Source organism: Nicotiana tabacum, chromosome 23 (assembly GCF_000715075.1).
Source record: "Nicotiana tabacum cultivar K326 chromosome 23, ASM71507v2, whole genome shotgun sequence".
In the NCBI taxonomy this organism is placed as follows: Eukaryota; Viridiplantae; Streptophyta; class Magnoliopsida; order Solanales; family Solanaceae; genus Nicotiana; species Nicotiana tabacum.
In genome coordinates, this window is record NC_134102.1 from 4,885,016 (window position 1) to 4,908,838 (window position 23,823).

General features: G+C 34.7%; 1 long non-coding RNA gene across 1 annotated transcript; it reads left to right on the plus strand.

Moving 5' to 3' along the window:
• The first annotated feature begins 307 nt into the window (after positions 1-307).
• LOC107830434 (uncharacterized) lies at positions 308-4,438 on the plus strand. The gene is made up of 3 exons (XR_001658152.2): positions 308-472; positions 2,580-2,685; positions 4,023-4,438. It is a non-coding gene; the product is annotated as an uncharacterized LOC107830434 (long non-coding RNA).
• The last annotated feature ends 19,385 nt before the right edge of the window (positions 4,439-23,823 follow it).

The window sequence follows — 23,823 nt, forward strand, 5'->3', positions numbered from 1 at the left end:
TTTGTGGGATAGCCACTTTTTAAAGTGGTATTTACTTTTTATCCAGTATTTTTAATGCTTAGCAATAGTGACATTTCAAACCTATGGCAGAATTGAACAGCCACCTCATTTATTCTCTATTTTGCATTTTCGTCTCTTTCAAATTCGCTTACATTCTTCCTCTAGAATATTCTAAGCTTAGAGTCTCCCATGGCCCCATCTAGCTTTCTTCTTCGTTGTCTTCTTTTACAGAGTTAATGATTACCTCTCTACTATTTACTTTTATTATTATAGAAGATCATTGGAGTTCAAGGATGTGTATTTCTAGCTCAGTTAGTGGGTGACTACTGCTCCAGTTAAACTTGGGGAAAGAAACAGGGAGATCATTTTTCTGACAATATGAGATTTCCAAATTGGGTAGGAGGAAAATGTTTTTCATGCAAGTTAGTGAATTCAAGAGCTAGATATCTCAAAAAAGAGGATACATTCACGGGTATCTTAGATTCAATCTTCACTTTTATAATTTTGGCTTTCTATATATGAATTCCAATCATTTCGCAATTTCGTTGAGAGTACCTGATTATAAATTGGTTATTTTACCATGTGTCTTTTTCCAATTTGTGGTTATGACAGTGAAGCTAACTTCCTATAGGTTCTTTTATTGATAAATCAAAGGAGTATGGCTTCAATTTTGTTTGCTTTATCTTTTGAGAAATTCAATAACTCCATATCAACTGTATCGAGCGATATTTTTCATTCAAATTTCATTAACAAAAGAATTCAAAAAAGATTGTCTCATAAATCTTGTTTCACCAATATTTCTTTAGTATATATTCTTAAATGGTTTGATACCATATATGCCCATCATTCCAATATATATCATTTTGCACAGTTGGTTAAACAATTTGGTTCACTGGAGTTGAATCATCCTAAAGCAATAATATTAGATTTGGCTTCTTGTTTGGATAAACTATTAGATATTGATTATTAATATAATGATATCAAAAAGTAGTATAGTGTAGATGGTGAATGCATCGCTCAATTGTATTCTCATGTCCGTCATATTGGTAAATATCAGTTTCAAAGTGCAAACAGACAATTTCAGTTAAATGTTGAAGTTTCGATTACTTTATGTAAGATATACCTTTTCTGTAGTAGCATAAAGAGGGGTGACAAAAGGTCATCCCTTATTTCCTACATTTTCTTAGCTAAAAGGCTGGAGAATTTATAATTGTTTTCCTCTTTGCTTCACGGTTCATGTCTCCAAACATTAGATAATGGTATATTTGTTATAAATTACTAACTTTTACTATAGGTGAATGTTACTCAAAACGGTTCTTATTTTGCTAAATAAATAAATAGATATTGAAGCCCCACGAGTTACTCCTAAGGGTTCGATTACTTTGTCTTTTACCTGATCCATTTCAATTGTGTTAGAAAATTTTATGATAGATAGGGCTTTTTGTAAGGCACTCTACTTACTACTTATTTCTGTGTATGCTAAAAAAGGTAATTCCAATTTGTGTGACTTCTATATTGTTAAGGCTGAGTATGTGGTTGTGGGCAGTCTTAGGGATACATAAAATTTATAAAGAATGAAAAGAAGTAGAGGGGCAGAGGATCGGGTCTATGGTTGGGGAGAAGAGAGGCCTGACAACCAAGGGCAACATTTACCTTAAAAAGACTAAACCTAATGCTAAAAGTTTTCAAACAATCATGCAGCCTTGGCCTATTTTGCAAATAAAACTTTCAATCGCTTAATAATGTGATGTATACTTAATTCAAGATCAGCATACATGTATTGTGGTACTTGGAGCAAACAGTCAGGAACTTGACCGGCAAGACAAATTAAAGCGAGCTGGCAAGACCAATTAAAGCAAAATGGCAAGATCAACTAGAGCAAGTTTCCTGTGAACTGTTAGAGTCTTGCATTTCTTTCCTCCTATAAGAAAATTTATTATACTTCAAATGATCTAAGAGAAGTAGAGTAGTGAGACACTTGATGCAAAATTTATGATTGTACATGGTTCATGTGCTGAGTTCATTACCCTAGCTTGTGAAAATACAAACTGCCTTACAGAAATAGATTTTTAGATATTCTAATTAGTTAATGTTAGTTGCTTCATATTCAGTTTGTTGCTGCATCTTCATATATAGTTTTCTGCTCACAAAAGCAATAGGAAAATTTTAAAAGTAAAATAAAAGACTATTTCTTTGACTTAACTAATATTTATAATGATTGCACAATTCTAACCACTTGATCATATACATGCGGGGGAATACAAACTATTAAGTTAGTTGTTTGAGACAGGGAGTTGAAATAGAGATGACTTCTCATACGAAATTAATCAAACTTAAGGTCTAGTCCTTCTTAGCAAACCGTAAGATATTGATAAGTTTAAATCGAAATGGTAGATACAATATTGAATAAAAAAAAAAAATTGTATTTGCAAAACCTTATACTTATTCTTATCCAACACTCTATCAAAAGATATTATGATATAAAAGACAAGCCCTTCACACTTTTTTTTTCGCGATGTTGTGGAGTTGCGAATAATTTTCACATTTTTGGAGTCGTCAAGTACAAACTTCTAATGCAGGTTGCAGATGCTTCAGAATACGACTGCTGCACATTTTCAGATTTTCACCCTTGTGGATCCTTGAAACACGGACTTTAGTGGCTATATTCAAGATATGAGATGTAAGGTTAGATTTTTTTTTTCTTTTGCTTCAAGAGCTTCATAAGTTATTCATGGCACTCCTCTGGAGTTATACAATTACTATTATTGTTTTCCTTACTTTTCGTCTCTCTGTTTTTTATCCCCTTTTTATGCTCAACTAATGTTGTAAGGTTTGATGGTCATGCAGGTGTAATGCTATTTCCTTTTAAGAAAATGATTATTTCTTAGCAATGAGTATTCTGCAATGAATGAAACTTTTGATTATCATTCTTTTAGCAACATAAAGCAAGTTGTGTGATCAAAATTATAAGTGATATGTTTTGCTTGTGTGGTGATACTATAAGATTGCAGCTCAAGATGGTGTTAAACTTTTTGACTTGTGGGAACTTCAGATATTTTCTTTCTTATTATGAGAATATACCAACTATAGCCAACGATTCTATTTTATAAATAAGTTAAAATATGTTCGAATATCATTGACAGTTTCTAAGATTAAGAACAAGGAGATCAACAGAAAAATTCCTACTAATAATAACGCAAATCAAGAAAAAAAAAACGATAGGATAGATAAATAGTTTTGTCTTCCTCAAAATTTCCAAGTTTAATATCTAAAAAATAGATGGATTCACCAATCCATTCTTATTAAGATAGATCCAGACACACAAAATAGTGAAAAGTTCATTAATCTCAGAATTTTCTGTTAAAATTGCCAATTTTTTGAAGTTCACACAGTCATGCTTAATTCATCATTGACCAAGCTTAAATAGCCCCTTAAGCTATGTATGACTAATCAACTAACCATAAAAATAAGAGAATAAAACATGTGAACATATTAAAACCAGTTTGATTTTTTGTTTAGCTTCCTTCCCAAGGAATGTTTTATCAATACACTTTGTATTGTCTTTGAAATTTGCTGTTATGTCAGAATGCTACCAGAATAGAAAAAGGGAAATGGACCCGAGGTATTAATTGTTTTAGGTTAGTCTGATCAAAGAATAGTTACCAAGTTGCACTATATTTAGCACCATAATTGGCATAAATTCCTTCTTTTACTGTCTACTTGAGCTAAACACTGAGTATATAGATGCTTCACATTGTTTCCTCTTAGCTTTCTGGTCTCACTGTCGAGTATCTTTTGTTCTATGGGTGTTGTTTTATTATTAACTTCATTTAAGTTTTAGGAGATATATAACTATAATGTAGCTTGAACTAGCTAAAAATAATTATACCGACTAATCTAGTTTTCTCTCTATCTTATGAACAATATTTTAAAGAGTACTAAACTTTGGGTACTAAACAAGAGCGTAAGTTGTATCTCCAAGTTTGGTTTATAAGTATTGTAATGGTTTCTTTTCTTATCAGAGACTATTGGCGCATCTGAAACCTTAACTTGGAGAATGAAGAGAAAAGTCCCTTCAACATTAACCCATTGGAGTGGACTGAACTTACTAACTCAAGCAAACCTCCAACATGTTGGTGAAAATGTATGCCTAAGATGCTATATGTGCCTAGAGGAAGCTGAATTCATCATTCAGTGAAGTAAATAGATCAGCACTGAGCAGTTGGTGCATGTACCATTGCTTGTATATTGTTTGTGCATGTTTCAAAGATTATTCAAATACAAATGGTGGTACCTGCCCCTGGTACTGTAAAAGAAGTTATTATTAGCTTAGATGGGCGAGAAAGTAAAAAACATCTCAGAGTTGTATGTAATACAATTTCAACCTGTAATTTTTATGTAGTTTGGAATGACAAGTAGATGTATCAAAAATGAGAAACTTCGGTCCACACGCTTTGAATACAGTTTGTTTGTGTTTGGTGGCTGTCTGAATCAAAATGAAAGATGTACAAATAATAGATTCCTTAAACCCTCTTACTTCTATTTGTACCCCCTCTATATCCAATAAAATTATGCTTCTTTACAATAGGATGTCGAATTTATCTATCAAAAGAATTATTTTGTAGCGAATAGAGCAAAAAGTTAGGGATATTGGGCCCGTGCTGAGCACAGGCGTGCCTCATCTAATATATATATATTAACTAGCTACTTGGTTGTTTGTTACAACAGAAGCATTCGGAGAGGTCTCAACCTCCACAAAAACAGTGTAGTCTATCGCTACATTATAAATATTACAACCCCTTATTTTTTTCAAAAATAATTCCTAGGATGTCTGCCCATATTACTTCATTGGCAAACACCTGAAGAACTATCAAAAAGTTTGTTGTTGTTTCATTCATCTTGCTTGCTTTCTTGGCCAGCTTATCTGTCACCTTATTGGCTTCTCTGTAGTTGTGATTTACTGGAGAATGCCCCAGTGTTGTTAGGAGTGACCTGCATTTACATACAATAGTCTCATAAATCAAATTGCCTCTGTGTATTACCTTAGTTGAGTCTATGTTAACCTCCAAAGGCATGAAGTTGTTTGAGACTGCCATTCTTAGTCCCTGCATTAGAGTTGTTAGTTCAGAGTGTAGAGTGTTGGTGTAATTTATTTTTTCCATGAATCCCATCACCCAATCAACATTGTTGTTTCGGATTACTCCTCATAATCCACCTATAGACCCATTTTGAAGGGTTGCCCCGTCTGTATTGAGTTTATAGTGGCCTCTCCTGGGAGAATGCCACTTGATATGTAAGACATTAGTAGGGATGTCAGTGCATTCACCAGCCACATGAATGAACTCAATAACTTTAGCTATGACATTCTTACAGGAAATTGGCTCTCTTTTCCCATGGAAGCAATTGTTGTGTCTAGTGAGCCAAATCTTCCATAAGCAGAAAGGGATCAACTCCCCCCATTTTAGGAGAGAGTTGAAATTTTTGTGTGTGGATTGTGTTGGTGGTGCATCCCAAGTTGTTCTGCTTATTCAGGAGGGTGGTGATGTTATGATTATTTAAGCTCATGTGGGATAGATTGTCCCAGAATAACTTGGCATTGTCACAATTGACCATGACATGCTCAATTGATTCTTCCTCTTTGTCACAGAAGAAACACCTGGGTTTCAGAGTGATCCCCATGTAGTGCAGGTATTTGGCAGTAGGAAGTCTGTCATGGGTCATCAACCACATGAAGTATTTTATCTTGTTAGGTACCTTCTTTGACCAAATCCAATTGAAATCCATCTCTGGACTTTGGTACAGATTCTCAAACTGCTCAAGGATTATGGAGTGGGCAGACTTGGTAGAGAAAAGTCCATTACAAGTCCTATTCCACACCATTTTGTCTATTCTAAGAGGTTTATCATTAGAAATAGTGGAGTTTATGCTTGAAACCACACTGCCATGTAGGTTGAAGGAAAGGCTGATAGGAATGAGCTGGTCATTTAGGAGATAGGTGGCCAGAGTTTTGTTCTTCTCTCCCCTGTTAAGGGGTCCACTAATCAAAGCTCTAAGAGGTTCTGAGTTTTGGATCCATCTGTCATTATACAGGTTGATTTTATCACCCTTATGCACTATCCACCTATTGACATCTCTACATATTTTCCACCCATTCATGATGCTAGTCTAGGTCCTGGAGACAATGTGCATTTTATGGTGATTGCTAGTGCAGTGTTTGTGGAACAACACTCTGGCCCAAAGGGCATTAGTGTTGTTATACATCCTCCATGCCAAACCAGCATGGCTCGCAGTATTCCTAAGGTCAGTTTATGCACACCAAGACCCCCTACTTCTCTAGGCTTAGTAATGATACTCACTTAATCAGATGTATTTTCTTCTTAACAACAGTAGTGTCTCATATGAAATTCCTCTGAATCCTATCAATTTTGTTGCACAACTAGGCAGGTAACCCAGTGTACTGCATGACATGACTAGGGATGCATCCCAATGAGGATTTGGCAAAGGTAGTTCTTCCAGCCATGTCCATGAAGTTAGTTTTCCAATGAGTTAGCTTAGCTTGCATGCTATCAATAATGAACTGGAAATCCCTATTGGTTGGCCTCTTGTGAAAGACTGGAAAGCCTAAGTATTTACCAAAGGAAGTGTTGGGCTTATTGTTCAAAGTCCTAGCTAAGCTATCTATTTTATCATGTTGGCAATTATTGGAGAAGACAATTTTAGACTTTAGGGTGTTGACCCTTTGAACAGATAGGCCGCTGAAATGGTGCAGAGTGTCACGATCCGAAATTTTCACCTTCGAGACCGTGATGGCGCCTAACATTTTACTTGCTAGGCAAGTCAACGTTAGAATAATATTGGCCATTTTAAAACAATTTTAAGTTAATTAATATCAAAGAAACAAATGCGGGAATAAAGTCTGAAATATAGTGAATAATCCACAATAATAGTGATGTTTAAATACCATCCTATAAATGGTGTCACAAGTGCACGAGCTACTAGAATAATACAAATAAAGGTCTGAATAAAATTCAAGTTGTTTGAAGGATAATACACAACTAAGATAAGATAGAAGAAGACTTCAGAACTGCGGACGTTATGCAGTTATACCTCAAGTCTCCTCTAGGTAGCTGAATCCGAGCAAAACCCAATGTACTGGTAAGTGCCGAGCCTAACCTTGACAAAGTAGTGACGAGGCTAAGGCAGGTCACTTACATTAACATGTACGCAATAATAATAATAATAATAATAATAATAATAATAATAATAATAATAATAATAATAATAATAATAATAATAATAATAATAATAATAATAATAATAATAATAATAATAATAATAATAATAATAATAATAATAATAATAATAATAATAATAATAATAATAATAATAATAATAATAATAATAATAATAATAATAATAATAATAATAATAATAATAATAATAATAATAATAATAATAATAATAATAATAATAATAATAATAATAATAATAATAATAATAATAATAATAATAATAATAATAATAATAATAATAATAATAATAATAATAATAATAATAATAATAATAATAATAATAATAATAATAATAATAATAATAATAATAATAATAATAATAATAATAATAATAATAATAATAATAATAATAATAATAATAATAATAATAATAATAATAATAATAATAATAATAATAATAATAATAATAATAATAATAATAATAATAATAATAATAATAATAATAATAATAATAATAATAATAATAATAATAATAATAATAATAATAATAATAATAATAATAATAATAATAATAATAATAATAATAATAATAATAATAATAATAATAATAATAATAATAATAATAATAATAATAATAATAATAATAATAATAATAATAATAATAATAATAATAATAATAATAATAATAATAATAATAATAATAATAATAATAATAATAATAATAATAATAATAATAATAATAATAATAATAATAATAATAATAATAATAATAATAATAATAATAATAATAATAATAATAATAATAATAATAATAATAATAATAATAATAATAATAATAATAATAATAATAATAATAATAATAATAATAATAATAATAATAATAATAATAATAATAATAATAATAATAATAATAATAATAATAATAATAATAATAATAATAATAATAATAATAATAATAATAATAATAATAATAATAATAATAATAATAATAATAATAATAATAATAATAATAATAATAATAATAATAATAATAATAATAATAATAATAATAATAATAATAATAATAATAATAATAATAATAATAATAATAATAATAATAATAATAATAATAATAATAATAATAATAATAATAATAATAATAATAATAATAATAATAATAATAATAATAATAATAATAATAATAATAATAATAATAATTCAGTTCTGTTGCGGCGTGCAACCCGCTCCTCCAATATATTCATTTCAATCAATTCTGTTGCGGCGCGCAATCCGCTCCTCCAATATATTCATTTCAATCAATATTTTTGCGGTGTGCAACCCGCTCCTCAAATAATATAATTTACCAATTCCTATAAAAGAAATTACTCCAATAAATACAACAATTAATATGAAATTATAAGACAACAAACATACAATAATTATGATTTATTTAGAAATAAGTGATGACAAGTAGCAATTAATTGTGGAAATTAAGGAGAAAATATGCAATTTAATATTTAGTATGCTAAATGTAAAGTAGCAATTAAGTCACATAAATCAAATAAGCATGTAGTAATTATAGCATAGATTCAAGGCATAATATTGAGCAAGGAATATGAGAGAAACAATTAATATAATAATTAATACATGATTTAAAATAATTTATAATTTTTAAATAATTATGCAAATAATTAATTTGACGACGTATAGACACTCATCACCTCGCCTATACGCCGTTCACATAAATTTCACTTAACAAATAATTCAAGGGTTCTATTCCTTCAAGTCAAGGTTAACCACGACACTTACCTCGCTTCGCAACCAATTTCAAGATTCCAATAAACCTTTGCCTCGCGAATTCGTGTCCGAAAGCTTCAAATCTAGTCACAAACAATTCAATAGACTCAACACGAATCATATGAATTAATTCCATATGAATTTACTAACTTTTCGGATTACAATCTGAAATTTATTTTAAAAATTGACAGTGGGACCCACGTCTCGAATCCCGGAAAAACTCACGGAATCTGAACACCCGTTCCGATACGAGTTAAACCATACAAAAATTATCAAATTCCAACATCGGATTGAGCTTCAAATCTTCATTTTACATTTTTAGAAGATTTTATAAAAATCTGATTTTTCTTCCATAAATTCACGGATTCATGATGTAAATAAGTATGTAATCATAAAATATAATAAATACAGGATAAGTAACACTTACCCCAATATTTTCCCGTGTAAAGAAGAAAGATGGTTCCATGCGCATGTGTATTGATTATCGACAGTTGAACAAGGTTACAATGAAAAACATGTACACATTGCCTCGCATTGATGACCTATTTGATCAACTACAGGGTGCCAGAGTGTTCTCGAAAATTGATTTATGGTCAGGATATCATCAATTGAAGATTCATGAGATAGATATTCCAAAGACTGCTTTCAGGACTCGGTATGGTCATTACGAGTTCCTTGTAATGTCATTTGGGTTTACCAACGCCCCAGCAACATTTATGCACTTGATGAACAATGTATTTCAGCCTTATCTTGATTCATTCGTCATTGTGTTTATTGATGACATTCTGGTGTACTCCCGAAGCCAGAAGGATCATGAGCATCACCTAAGGAATGTACTTCAAACTTTGAGGGAAAATAAGTTGTACGCAAAATTTCCAAAGTGCGAATTCTGGCTTGATTTCGTGGGATTTTTGGGTCAATGTAGTATCGAGCAAGGGGATCCAAGTATATCCGAAGAAAATTGAAGTAGTGTAGAATTGGCCCATACCGTCGTCAACTACTGAGATCCGGAGTTTCCTTGGTTTGGTAGGGTACTATCGTCGATTTGTAGAGGGTTTCTCGTCTATTGTTGCACCTATGACCAAATTAACTTAGAAGGGTGATCCGTTCAGGTGGACCGAGGAATGTAAGGAGAGCTTTCGAAATCTCAAGACAACTTTGACTACATCCCCAGTTTTGGTGTTGCCTACAGGTTCAGGGTCTTATACAATGTACTGTGATGCGTCGTGTATCGGTCTCGGCGCAGTGTTGAGGCAAGACGGTAGGGTGATTGCCTACGCGTCTAGATAGTTAAAGGTACATGAGAAGAATTATCTGGTCCATGACCTCGAGTTAGCATCTATTGTTCATGCCTTGAAGATTTGGCAGCATTTTTTGTACGGTGTCCATTGTGAGGTCTTTACCGACCATCGGAGCCTACAACATATGTTCAAACAGAAAGATCTTAATTTGCGGCAGCGGAGGTGGTTAGAGTTACTTAAGGATTATGATATCACCATCTTGTATCATCTAGGGAAGGCCAATGTGGTGGCTGATGCCTTGAGTCGAAAGGCGTAGAGTTTGGGCAGTTTAGCATATCTACCGGTAGCATAGAGACCATTAGCACTAGAGGTTCAGGCCTTAGCCAACCAGTTTGTTCGATTGAATGTCTCGGAGCCTAGTCGAGTTCTAGCATGTGTGGTTACTGAGTCTTCCTTATATTATCGTATCAGAGAGCGTTAGTATGATGACCCCCATTTGCTTGTCCTCAAAGACACAATTCAGCACGACGATGTCAAAGAGGTCATTATTGGGGATGACGGTGTGTTGCGAATGCAAGACCGGTTATGTGTGCCAAATGTAGATGATTTGCGTGTGTTGATTCTCTAAAAAGCCCACAGTTCACGGTATTCCATTCATCCGGGTGCCGCGAAGATATAACAGGACTTGAAGCAGCAATACTGGTTGAGGAGAATGAAGAAGGACATAGTGGAGTATGTAGCTCGGTGCCTAAATTTCAACAGGTGAAGTATGAGCACCAATGGCCAGGTGGATTGCTTCAGAAGCTAGAGATTCTAGAGTGGAAATTGGAGCGGATTACTATGGATTTTGTTGTTGGGCTTCCACAGACTCAGAAAAAGTTTGATGCAGTTTGGGTAATTGTTGATAGGTTGACCAAGTCTGCTCATTTCATTCCAGTGGTGACTATTTATTGTTCTGAGCAATTGGCTTGAGTTTATATCCGCGAGATTGTCAGGCTTTATGGCATGCCAGTATCTATCATCTCTGATCGGGGTACACAATTTACATCGCGATTTTGGAGAGTTGTACAACATGAACTAGGCACGCGGGTTGAGATGAGTACAACATTTCACCGTCAGACGGACGGACAGTCTGAGCGCACTATTCAAATATTGGAGGATATGCTTCGCGCTTGTGTTATGGATTTCGGAGGTTCTTGGGATCAGTTTATGCCGCTAGCAGAGTTTGCCTATAACAACAGCTACCAATCGAGCATTTAGATGGATCCATATGAGGCTTTGTATGGGAGACGGTGTCGGTCTCCAGTAGGTTAGTTTGAGCCGGGCGAGGCTAGGATATTGGGTACTGACTTAGTTCAGGATGCTTTGGAAAAGGTTAAATTGATTCAGGATCGACTTCTTACAGCCCAATCAATACATAAGAGTTTTGCAGATCGGAAGGTTCTTGATGTGGCATTCATGGTTGGGGAGTGGGTCTTACTCCGAGTTTTGCCCATAAAGGGTGTTAAGAGGTTCGGGAAGAAGGGCAAGTTGAGCCCTAGGTATATCAGATCTTTCAAGATACTTTAAAGGATTGGTGAGGTGGCTTACAAGCTTGCATTGCCACCTAGCCTAGTTGCAGTTCATCGGGTATTCCATGTTTCTATTCTCCGGAAGTATCACAGTGATCCGTCTCATGTGTTAGATTTCAGATCAGTCCAGTTGGACAAGGATTTATCTTATATTGAGGAGCTGGTAGCTATTTTGGACAGGCAGGTTCGAAAGCTGATATCAAAGAACATTGCTTCAGTAAAGGTCCGATGGAGGGGTCAACCGATCGAGGAGGCGACTTGGGAGACCGAGCATGATATGCATAGCCGTTATCCATATCTTTTCACCACTTCAGGTATGTCTCTATACTCGTTCGAGGACGAATATTTGTTTAAGCGGGGGAGAATGTAATGACCCGGCCAGTCGTTACGAGTATTTTAACCCTGATCCCCTAAATTATAATTTTTTTATGCTATATTGTGGTTATGTAACTTGTGTGGATGTTTAGTTTGATGCCCCGATGGCTCGGGTAAGTTTCAGATGGGTTTGGATTGTACAACGCTCTTATTTGATATTTTAGCGTCATTTCTTTTGCATAAAGGGTACCACGTGTAGACATCTAATTTTGACCCTCCCCGAAACCTTATACCTTTTTAGTGCTTGGATATTTCTTTTAGTTCTAATATTGTTATTTAGTGTTAGTTTTATTCTAATTTAGATGTACACAGTATAAGCAATTAGCACGTAGTATCTTGCTTTTCTCTGAAATTTAGTCTTTTACTATTTTAATATGTACATATTATATACTTTTTCCTTTAACAAAATTTATGACCTCACGTCATTTTCACGAAATAAAAAAAATCAGAGAGTAGAGAGATAGAGGACAGAGGAAGAGAATACAAACCTTTCGGACATCTCTCTTCTTTCAATTTCACGCCTCATCTTCAAATCCACAGTCCTTCATCCTAACTCAAATTTTGTCACCTTAATATCTAAACCTAACACTAAACCTGTAGCAAAACCACTGAAACAACATCACGTGATAACCTTGAGCCTCTATTTGTATCTCAAAATTCCTCTGGTTCGAGGTTCTATTTGGTCAAGGTTCGATCCAATCTCTGCTGTAAAGATATATTTCTGGTCAAGTTGTTCTTGGTCTTCTTATTAATCTGATATTGGAGTGTTGCTGAAAAATATTCGAGCTACGAGGAGTTGGATAATCGAGGAAAAAGCCTACTAGTGGATTGAATTAACGCAAGGCAAAGTAAGTGACTTGTCTAACCTTGTGTGGGGAAAATTTCCCTTAGGATTGGTATTGTTATGATAATTGTGATGTATTAAAAGCCATGTACGCGAGGTGACGAGTGTGTACACGTGCTAAATGTAAAAAATTCTGGCTTTAAATTGTGTAGATTTTTGTCACATAATAATTAAATTATTCTACATGTTATATTAATCATCGTTATTCTATTTTCATATGTACTACTTGCCTTACCTTTTCCTGCTAATTGATTTACTTGTTTAGTTGAAGTTTTGTTCCCTTTTATTTTGTGCTCATTAATTGAAGGTTGAATTCCTATAAAAGAAATTACTCCAATAAATGCAACAATTAATATGAAATTATAAGACAACAAACATACAATAATTATGATTTATTTAGAAATAAGTGATGACAAGTAGCAATTAATTGTGGAAATTAAGGAGAAAATATGCAATTTAATATTTAGTATGCTAAATGTAAAGTAGCAATTAAGTCACATAAATCAAATAAGCATGTAGTAATTATAGCATAGATTCAAGGCATAATATTGAGCAAGGAATATGAGAGAAACAATTAATATAATAATTAATACATAATTTAAAATAATTTATAATTTTCAAATAATTATGCAAATAATTAATTTGACGGCGTATAGACACTCATCACCTCGCCTATACGCCGTTCACATGAATTTCACTTAACAAATAATTCAAGGGTTCTATTCCTTCAAGTCAAGGTTAACCACAACACTTACCTCGCTTCGCAACCAATTTCAAGATTCCAATAAACCTTTGCCTCGCGAATTCGTGTCCGAAAGCTTCAAATCTTGTCACAAACAATTCAATAGACTCAACACGAATCATATGAATTAATTCCATATGAATTTACTAACTTTCCGGATTACAATCTGAAATTCATTTTAAAAAATGACAGTGGGACCCACGTCTCGAATCCCGAAAAAACTCACGAAATCTGAACACCCGTTCCGATACGAGTTAAACCATACAAAAATTATCAAATTCCAACATCGGATTGAGCTTCAAATCTTCATTTTATATTTTTGGAAGATTTTATAAAAATCTGATTTTTCTTCCATAAATTCACGGATTCATGATGTAAATAAGTATATAATCATAAAATATAATAAATACAGGATAAGTAACACTTACCCCAATGTTTTCCCGTGAAAATCGCCAAAATTCGAGATTCAAAACTAAAAAATGAGTAAAAATGAAAAAACTCCCCGTTTTATGGGGGTTTTATGTCTGTAGCGCCAAAAGTGGCGTGGGGCGCTGCATGTGGCGCTGTTTCCAGAACCTCCAGAAGTCCCGGCGCCAGAGATAGCACCCCACACTACCCCGAACGCTGAAGACGACGGAAAATATTTTCCCGACACGGAAATGGGCATAACTCTCTCATACGATGTCCGAATTCAACGATTCTTTTTGCTATGGCTCCATAATTTCAATACAGATCTAATGCTTCAATCAAAACTGAATTTGGAGCTCATTTTCTTAATTTGATACCACTTATTATTGAAGAAAGTCGTCGAAACATTCTAGAATATCCAAATTAAATTCCGTTAACCATCTGAAATCCACCTGAGGCCCTCGGGACCTCAACCAAATATTCCAACAAGTCTCGTAATATAATACGGACTTACTCGGGGTCTCGAATCATGTCAAATAACGCTTAAGTTACAATTCACTCCTCGATTCGGACTTATGAGTTTCAAACTTTTCACATTACAAAACCTATGCCGAAACGTATTAAATGAATACAAAATGATTTCAAATTTGGCGCACAAGTCATAAATGATATAACAGAACTATTTCAACTCTCGAAATCTCAATCCGAGTCTGATATCGATAAAGTCAAATGCACGGTCAAACTTTGGAAATCTTTAGTCTTTAGATTTCTAGTTTCTATTAAATGCCGATAATTCGAGGTAGGGACCTTCGAATTCGATTTCGGGCATACGCCCAAGTTTTAAATCACGATACGGACCTACCAAAACTGTCAAAATACTAATCCGGGTCCATTTACTCAAAACGTTGACCGAAGTCAACTCAAATGAGTTTTGAAGCTCTGTTTCACATCTTAATCAATTTTTCACATAAAAACTTTTCGGAAATATTTACGGACTTCTCCCGCAAGTCAAAGAATAATAAATAGTGCTTTTTGAGGTCTTAGGACACAGAAATGAATGTTTAAATTAAAGATGATATTCTGGGTCATCACACATAGTTTCCATGATGGTGGCACAATTCTTGGTGTTTGCCCTAGCAATCAGGGTTAGGTCATCTACAAAGAATATAAGAGAGAGTTTTGGCCCATTGTGGTTAATTTTGTTGGGAAACCAACTACCATGTTACACTTGAGCCTCAATGCTCCTGGATAATCTTTTCATGCACATGATGAAAATGTAAGGGGACATAGGGTCTCCTTGTTTGATACCCCTACTAGGATGGAAGAATTCAGTCCTACCCCTTATTTACCAAGATAGAAATAGAGCTTAGAGAGATGAAAGAAATAATTAATTTGGTCATATTGTGAGGAAAATCAAAGGACACAAGAGTGTCTCTGATAAAGGACCATTCTAATCTGTCAAACGTCTTTTCTAAGTCAATTTTGAGGATCATGTTCGCATTTTCCCCTTTCATCTTAGTGAAGTGACTGGTGTATTCCTTAACTATGGTGGCATTATCACTAGCCCTCCTATTGGCAAGAAACTGACCTAACTTGGGCCAATGATGGAGTGGGGGACATGCTTGATTCTGTTGATAATTATTTTGGTAATCAATTTATACATAGTGTTGCATAGCCAATGTCTGAAATTCTTAAGGATTGTGGCATTGGAACACTTAGTAATCAAACAGAGGTAGGTTGTATTAACTTCATGCTTCATTTTTAGGGTATTGAAAGTCTGATTACAGAATTGGGTTATTTTTCTCTCTAGGATATTCCAGTATCTTTGGTAGAAAAGAAGGCGAGACCATCAGGTCCAGGGGCCTTTGTAGGTTTGAAAAAAATATGGACACCTTGATTTCACTACTCCTTATGGGGCGCATTCAGAATAGCTTTCTTGTAACGACCCGGCCAGTCGTTACGAGTATTTTAACCTCGATTTCCTAAATTATATTTTTTCCATGCTATATTGTAGTTATGTAACTTGTGTGGAAGTTTGGTTTGGAGCCCCGATGGCTCGGGTAAGTTTCGGATGGGTTTGGATTGTACCGCGCTCTTATTTGATATTTCCGTGTCGTTTCTTTTGGTACAAAGTGTACCACATGTAGACATCTAATTTTGACCCTCCCTGAAACCTTATACCTTTTTAGTGCTTGGATTTTTTTTAGTCCTAATATTGTTATTTAGTGTTAGTTTTATTCTAATTTAGATGTACACAGTATAAGCAATTAGCACGTAGTATCTTGCTTTTCTCTGAAATTTAGTCTTTTACTATTTTAATATGTACATATTATTTAGTTTTTCCTTTAACAAAATTTATGGCCTCGCGTCATTTTCACGAAATAAAAAAGAAATCAGAGAGTAGAGAGATTGAGGACGGAGGAAGAGAACACAAAACTTTCGGATATCTCTCTTCTTTCAATTTCATGCCTCATCTTCAAATCCACAGTCCATCGTCCTAACTCAAATTTTGTCACCTTAATATCTAAACCCAACACTCAACCTGTAGCAAAACCACCGAAACAACATCACGTGATAACCTTGAGCCTCTATTTGTATCTCAAAATTCCTTTGGTTCGAGGTTCTATTTGGTCAAGGTTTCGATCCAATCTCTGCTGTAAAGATCTATTTCTGGTCAAATTGTTCTTGGTCTTCTCATTAATCTAATATTGGAGTGTTGCTGCAAAATATTCGAGCCACTAAGAGTTGGATGATCGAGGAAAATGCCTACTAGTGGATTGAATTTACGCAAGTCGAGGTAAGTGACTTGTCTAACCTTGTGTGGGGGAAATTTTTCTTAGGATTGGTATTGTTATGATAATTGTAATGTATTGAAAGCCGTGTACGCGAGGTGATGAGTGTGTACACGGTCTAAATGTGAAAAATTTTGGCTTTAAATTGTGTAGATCTTTATCACATATTAATTAAATTATTCTATCATGTTATATTCATCATCGTTATTCTGTTTTCATATGTCCTACTTGCCTTACATTTTTCTTCTAATTGCTTTACTTGTTTAGTTGAAGTTTTGTTGCCTTTTATTTTGTGCTCATTATTTGAAGGTTGAATTCCTTAATTGAGTTGTTAAATTATGGAATATCGATTATTGAAATATAAAAGCCGTAAATTATATTGAAATAAAAGTGTTAAATTATTAAATATTATTCTCTTGAGTTGTTCACTCCTGAATATTTTGTTGAGATTTTTGTATACATTATGATTGAGCTGTGAGCTCCTTATTGTGGAAAATATTATTATTGTTGATTTATTTGGCAAGTCGAAATATTTGGGCACTTGAGGTGTGAATTGTGATATTGATACGCATGTCGTGGTATAAGGTGTGGGTGTTGAAACGCATGCGGTGAGATAAGGTGAGTTTGATATGCGTGGGTAGTAGAGGAACAACTAGAAGTCATGCGGTGTGATAAGGTGGGCTAAAATGCGGGATGTTTTTTCGGGAACAATGATTTTTAAAAACTAAATATGAAGGCTCCCGCTGTGATATAAGAAAAGATTGTGAAATTATTTGTGATTTGGGACTACGAGGCTGTACCTCGGGAGTGACCCTGTTGATATTTCTCATTTGGTGTACTTGTCTTTGTTTGTTTTGTTTCCCTTAATATGTAAATTCATCTTCCACTAACTAAAGATTATGGGTCACTCTACATCGCTAAATAAAATAAAATAAAAAGTGATTCCTTAAAATATAATTAGCAATATTCAAAGGTGACCACAACGCCATTATACTATGTTATGGTTGCTTTGATTTACATAAGAACTTTAAAATATTGAGATATGGAGTGATAAAAAGGGGAAAAGATAAGGAATAAGAAAAAGAGGCATAAACCTACAATTTTTTCAACATTAGCAGCGTAGAATGAGTAGTTTAATAAAAAATCAAATAACTAGCCTTCTTAGTGGACATACTTTTAATTAAACATTTAATTTTTCCCTCTAGCATAAGATATTTAGAGAATACAATACTCTTTCCTCTAACAAATACACACAAGCACATAGGAAGCACTGCCAACTTTGGTACGGGCATAAACACATCGCCTCATTATTATTATTATTATTATTATTATTATTATTATTATTATTATTATTATTATTATTATTATTATTATTATTATTATTATTATTATTATTGTTGTTGTTGTTGTTGTTGTTGTTGTTGTTGTTGTTGTTGTTGTTGTTGTTGTTGTTGTTGTTGTTGTTGTTGTTGTTATTATTATTATTATACATTGTTATAATCTTTTGCCATGTTTCTTATTATTTATATTCCAGTAGGGTCTTGACTTGACCTCGTCACTACTCTACCGAGTTTAGGCTTGGCACTTACTGGGTACCGCTGTGGTATACTCATGCTACGCTTCTGCGTATCTTTTTGTGCAGATCCAGGTACTTCCTACCAGATCAGGTATCGGTGAGCTAGCAGTACGCGGAGAATTCAAGGTATATCTGCCAGCGTCCGCAGACCTCGGAGTCCCCCTCTATCTTTATTATGTTGTTTCCCTTATCTTCATTAGACTCTGATGTATAGAGATATCCGGAATAAATTCTTAGAGCTTATGACTTGTATTATCGCCGGTTTTGGGAAAAATTCTATATGTACTAAGTTGTTGAGTTTTAATAGTATTTATGATTATTTTAATTATTTCGCATGTTGATAGGTTAACCTAGTCTTTAAGACTAGGTGCCGTCACGATATCCTACGGAGAAAAAATTAGGTCGTGACTTTGCTCCCTAGTGGACAGAGTATGGGCATTATAGATTGTGCTTTTCTAGGGAGTAGGTGAGCCTATGTGTTCAATGGTGAATAGATTGGAGTAGTAGTGGAAAATGATATTTTGGATTTCCTGTTGCTCCTCAATCCAATTCCCTACTTCATCTATGTAGGCCCATGATTTTATTCCTTCTTCTCCTATCCTCCATAGATGTATGGAAGACTCGAGTATTAGCATCACCCTCCATCAGCCAGTTGATCCTAGACTTAGTTTTCCAAAAGACCTCTTCACATTTGAGAATAGAGGAGTATTCCTCTAGAAGTTGACCTTCTAGATTCTAAAGAAAGATGTTAAAGGGGTAGGCATTAGATTTTTGAATGGTCCCAAGTCTGGAAATAATGTATTTCTTCTTATAGAACATATTTCCAAATACATTTCTGCCCCAGGTCAACACTTGGGATTGGAACTGAGCAGTGCCCCTTTCAAGGCTACCAAACCCTTCATAGACTTGTTGGATAATGGTTGAGAAGGATGGGTGACTACACCACATGGGTTCAAACCTAAAAGGTCTGGATGGAGTAATGGAATCATCGGGACACAAGATGATCAACATAGGGCAGTGGTCAGAGTGTGTTATAGGGAGGGGACTCATATTACTAGAAGGGTAACCCTGAATCCACTCATCATTGGCAAAACACCTATCTAGTCTTTTCAGGATTAACTGACTCCTATTCATATACCTCATGTTAGTCCAAGTGTAATTACTCCCCTTAAAACCTAAGTCAATAAGTTTATAGTGGTTCAAGCACTGCTAGAACAGGTTAGCTCTTGGGACAGAGATACAGTTTCCCCCTGCTTATCTCTGGCCCTTAGGACTTCATTGAAGTTCACATACTTGCCAGCTCCCTCTATAACCATCGGTGATGGTTTTAAGTTGGCCCCATAGTACCCTTCTGTTAGCATAGATGTTGCTGGCATATAATTACAGTGAAAAGACAAGGGGTGGAAGAGGGAATTATCTTAACCATGACATTGATGCCCTGGGGAGTGGTGGAGACTTCATCAATCTTCAGCATGTCATCTTTCCACATGATGACAATGCCTCCTGAGAGGCCTACAGCAGGGTTCTAGATTTGCCCTATAAATCCCAGCTCCTGGATCAGGTTCTTGTGCTCAGTCATCCTGGTTTCCAAGAGTACCAGTATGACATGCTTGTGCAGCTTAACCAACTCAGCACAATGTCTCATAAATTCACCACCATTTCCCCCTAGCATTCCAGAAGATGAAATTCATCAGTAACCTTGGGTTGGTTTGTGACTTCCTTTTCAGGCATTTGGATTTCCCCTTCATTGTTAGGCTTTCTTGGTTCTCCATTCCAGGAGGAGTCTAGGGAGTTAACTGGGCTATTATTGGTTTTAGGTTCACAGCTGAGTCTCTTGAGTTTGGCTCTAAGGATGATCTTAGGCTTACTCCACACATCACCATGCTTCTTGGGGCATAATACGATAAGCATTTCTCCCCCATGCCCTCTGAAGTCTGTTGTTTCCTCCTGTTATAGTAGCATAGTTTGGTCTTGGGCACTCTCAACCTTGATATCATTTTCTCTAGTTTTGTGTTGGTGGCCTCTAGGTGTTCGTGGACATTTTCTGACCCTGTTATTGGTGATGGGAGCATTGTCCTCACTGGTGTCCAGGAAGAGAAAGAGGGGTTGGGGATCTCCTCCCCTGGGAGAATAGTGGGAGGAAGGGGGGGGGGGTGTGGCTTATCTGCTGCATGAGAAGGCTCAACTGGTATGTTGTCATTGTTTGTTGGCTCAATACAAACTGAGCTTACATGAGAGTTGCCAACCACAACTGGTGACCATAGTTCGGTAGGGCATGGTTCAGGATGGTTGTGACCAGTTTGGCCAAGTAGTGTGGATTTTGAATGACCACTGAGAAGGGAGGTATCAGATTTGAGAATTCATTTTGGGTATTTTGCTTACCCGATGTGGGTGCGTGTTTTCTCCCTTGGTCAGTGTGAGAGGTAGGAGGTGCGTGTGTGGTAGGGCACGTGCTTTGCGTGTGTTCTAAATTTGGCACGTGCTGTAATTTGTGCATTTGGTTTGGGTTGTGCGATAAAGGCCCAGACAGTTATAACTTAGGCCCATATGGTCTAAGCTGCATATCTCGTTGGGGGCTAGTTAGACGAGGCCCGTGTGGTGTCTGTTGGGACTGTCTTGTTTTGCCTATATTTCCCGCAACCATAACGTTGCCATGCTCCACAGCCCTGCTACTGCCCTCACCCTCATCAATGTTACTAAGGACGAAAAACTTACCTGAATCAGGTGGCCGCTTTCCGCTCCCCGATTTGTTCTGTGTTGCCTCTAGTCGTCCCTGGTTTTTGAATCCCTCTGTTCTCCCTTGACGTTTTGATTTTCGTGGGAACTCCACCACTTTCCAGTCTTTGTCCTCCTTGTTGGCACTATGTCCTGGCGTCGACGTCTCTGCTGTGTCGTTTGCCCCTAATTGTCATTGATTTGGTCATTTCTTGAGCAGATGGACCAATCGCCCACACCATTTGCACAGGATGCACTGCCCTTCATACTCAATTGGCTGCTTATGTTTACCAATTAGAGCCATATTTTTTGGGGTTACCTCGATGGGTACTTGGATGCAGATCCGTGCGTACATGCCTCTTAAGGAGGCAGAGGTGCATATATCGATTTTCAACAGCCTACAACTCTTCTCCCCACCCTTTCCAGTATCTCTCTATCGTAGAACTCTGTGGGTAGTTGCGGAAGCCGGATCCAGATAGCGGTGGTGTGTATTTTTTATTCCTCAGGTACGAAGTTTGGTTCCCAATTTTTGTCGGAGAGAAAGTGTCCCATGATGAGCCATGGACCTCCGTGCAGTGCAATCATCATGTTCTCTTATATTTCAAATTTGACCACAAAGAAATCCCAACCCAAATCTATTAGTGTCAGATGTTCTCTGGGATTCCGTAAGTGTTGCAATTTTAATTTCAATAGGTGGTGGGGGTACCTTTTTCCCAAAGATCTTGACGATTATGAGAAACGTCGTGGGTGGTAGAGTCTGTTTTTTTGTTCTTGGCTGAGGATGATAGGCCCAGTGGTGACGTTAGTGGTTGATTTGAATACTGCCTCCGGTTGGTGGTACTGAGTGTTGTATACGCTTGACCTTGTCAAGTTATTTTTCGTTAGTATTTCCTTAAAGGTGTTAACTTTTTCTTTATGAGTTGATTCAACTTCCATCGATATTGAATTTGTGTCCGGTGGGTCGGGGGATTTTAGTGCCGGTGGTGATAGTTTGTCCTGTGCAAGGGGTGGGGATGGGGCCATCTAGAGGGGGGAGATAATTATAGAGAGAGTTTTATGCTAAAGAATCGTTTCCTCTTGTATATGCATTAAACTAATTATTATACTACTTTTTTATTTTATTATTTGCCTTAGTTTAGATAAACACTAAAATTAAGAATGTTAAAAAAAACAAAATGAATCTCGTGAGCTTAAAATAAAGGTATGTATAATATATAAAAAATATTCTTTAAATCTTGCGATCTTAAATATGCGTAATATCTCTATAAGCGAATGTCATAAGGTAAACATGGAATGTTAGAGTATTTTTTTTTTCACTTAACATAAAAATGAGACATATTTATTCGAAACAAGCTAAACAGAAAATTAAGATACATAAATTGAAACTGATAGCTCATATAACTCAAATATTTGTATTTTATGCTACCATAATTGAATTATGTCCATTTACAATTATTGTTGAATGAACATTAACAGGTAAATAGTAAGCGAGTAGAAGATAAAAGTAAAAAGAGTCTTTAGTAAAATTGAAATGTTGTGCCAAAATAATTCAGTAATTTTATTTTTCCGTTCCATAAAAGTACGAGTAAAAAAATGAGGTATTTTATAGTTAAAATTGTTACTTGGAATTTAGTGGCGCAGATACCAATTTATAAGGGGTCTCACCCAGTATTGATTCGCAAAATTGATTTAATCAATGTGTATAAAAAATTTCGTAAGATAACATGTATATATACAATAGGCAGAACCAATTGAGAATAATAGAAAGTAGATTTAAATTTTGTGACACAAAGTAACACGAGGTTAAGTCTTACGACCATATAATCTTAGTAGGCGTTCGGACATAAAAATTGTAATTTTTGAAAATAAATAGTATTTGGAGTTAAGTTGAAAAATAATATTTTAAAATTATGTTTGGACATGCATTTCACTTGAAAAAATATTGCAGTTTTGTGAATGTGAAAAAAAAATTCTGAAAATTTTGAAAAAGTGGGTTTTTGAAAACCTCATTTTTGATTTTTTTTCAAAATTTTTAAAATTTCATGGACAAACACATTTTTAATTTTTTTTTGAAAAAAAAAAAATTTATGGACAAACGGGCATTATATTCTACTCACTTACAAATCAAATTTGTCGTAGTGCATGCCATTGCACACAATGGTGTCACGGCATGTCTACTAGTCAATAAAGTAATATATGTAAATGTAAACTATAGAGATTAAGCTTCTAATTCCAGCACACACAAAAAACACACACTAATAATAGCTGATTTCTTTGCATTTAGCGGGCATAATAACCAATATTTGTACTAGGGAAAGGTAATTGATTTCCAGTAAAGTACAAATTTTAAAAGTTGTCGTTGTACAAATACGAGTTTAAGTTACATTCACTGTTAGCATAAAATTCTTTAAACTTTTACACTAATGGTGCATATACTTTAAACTCTAAACAAATCTAATAATTAATAAAGTGAATATGTAAATGTAAATAATAGATATCAAACTTCAAATTTCAGCATAACAAAAAACACTAATAATAGCTGATTTCTTTG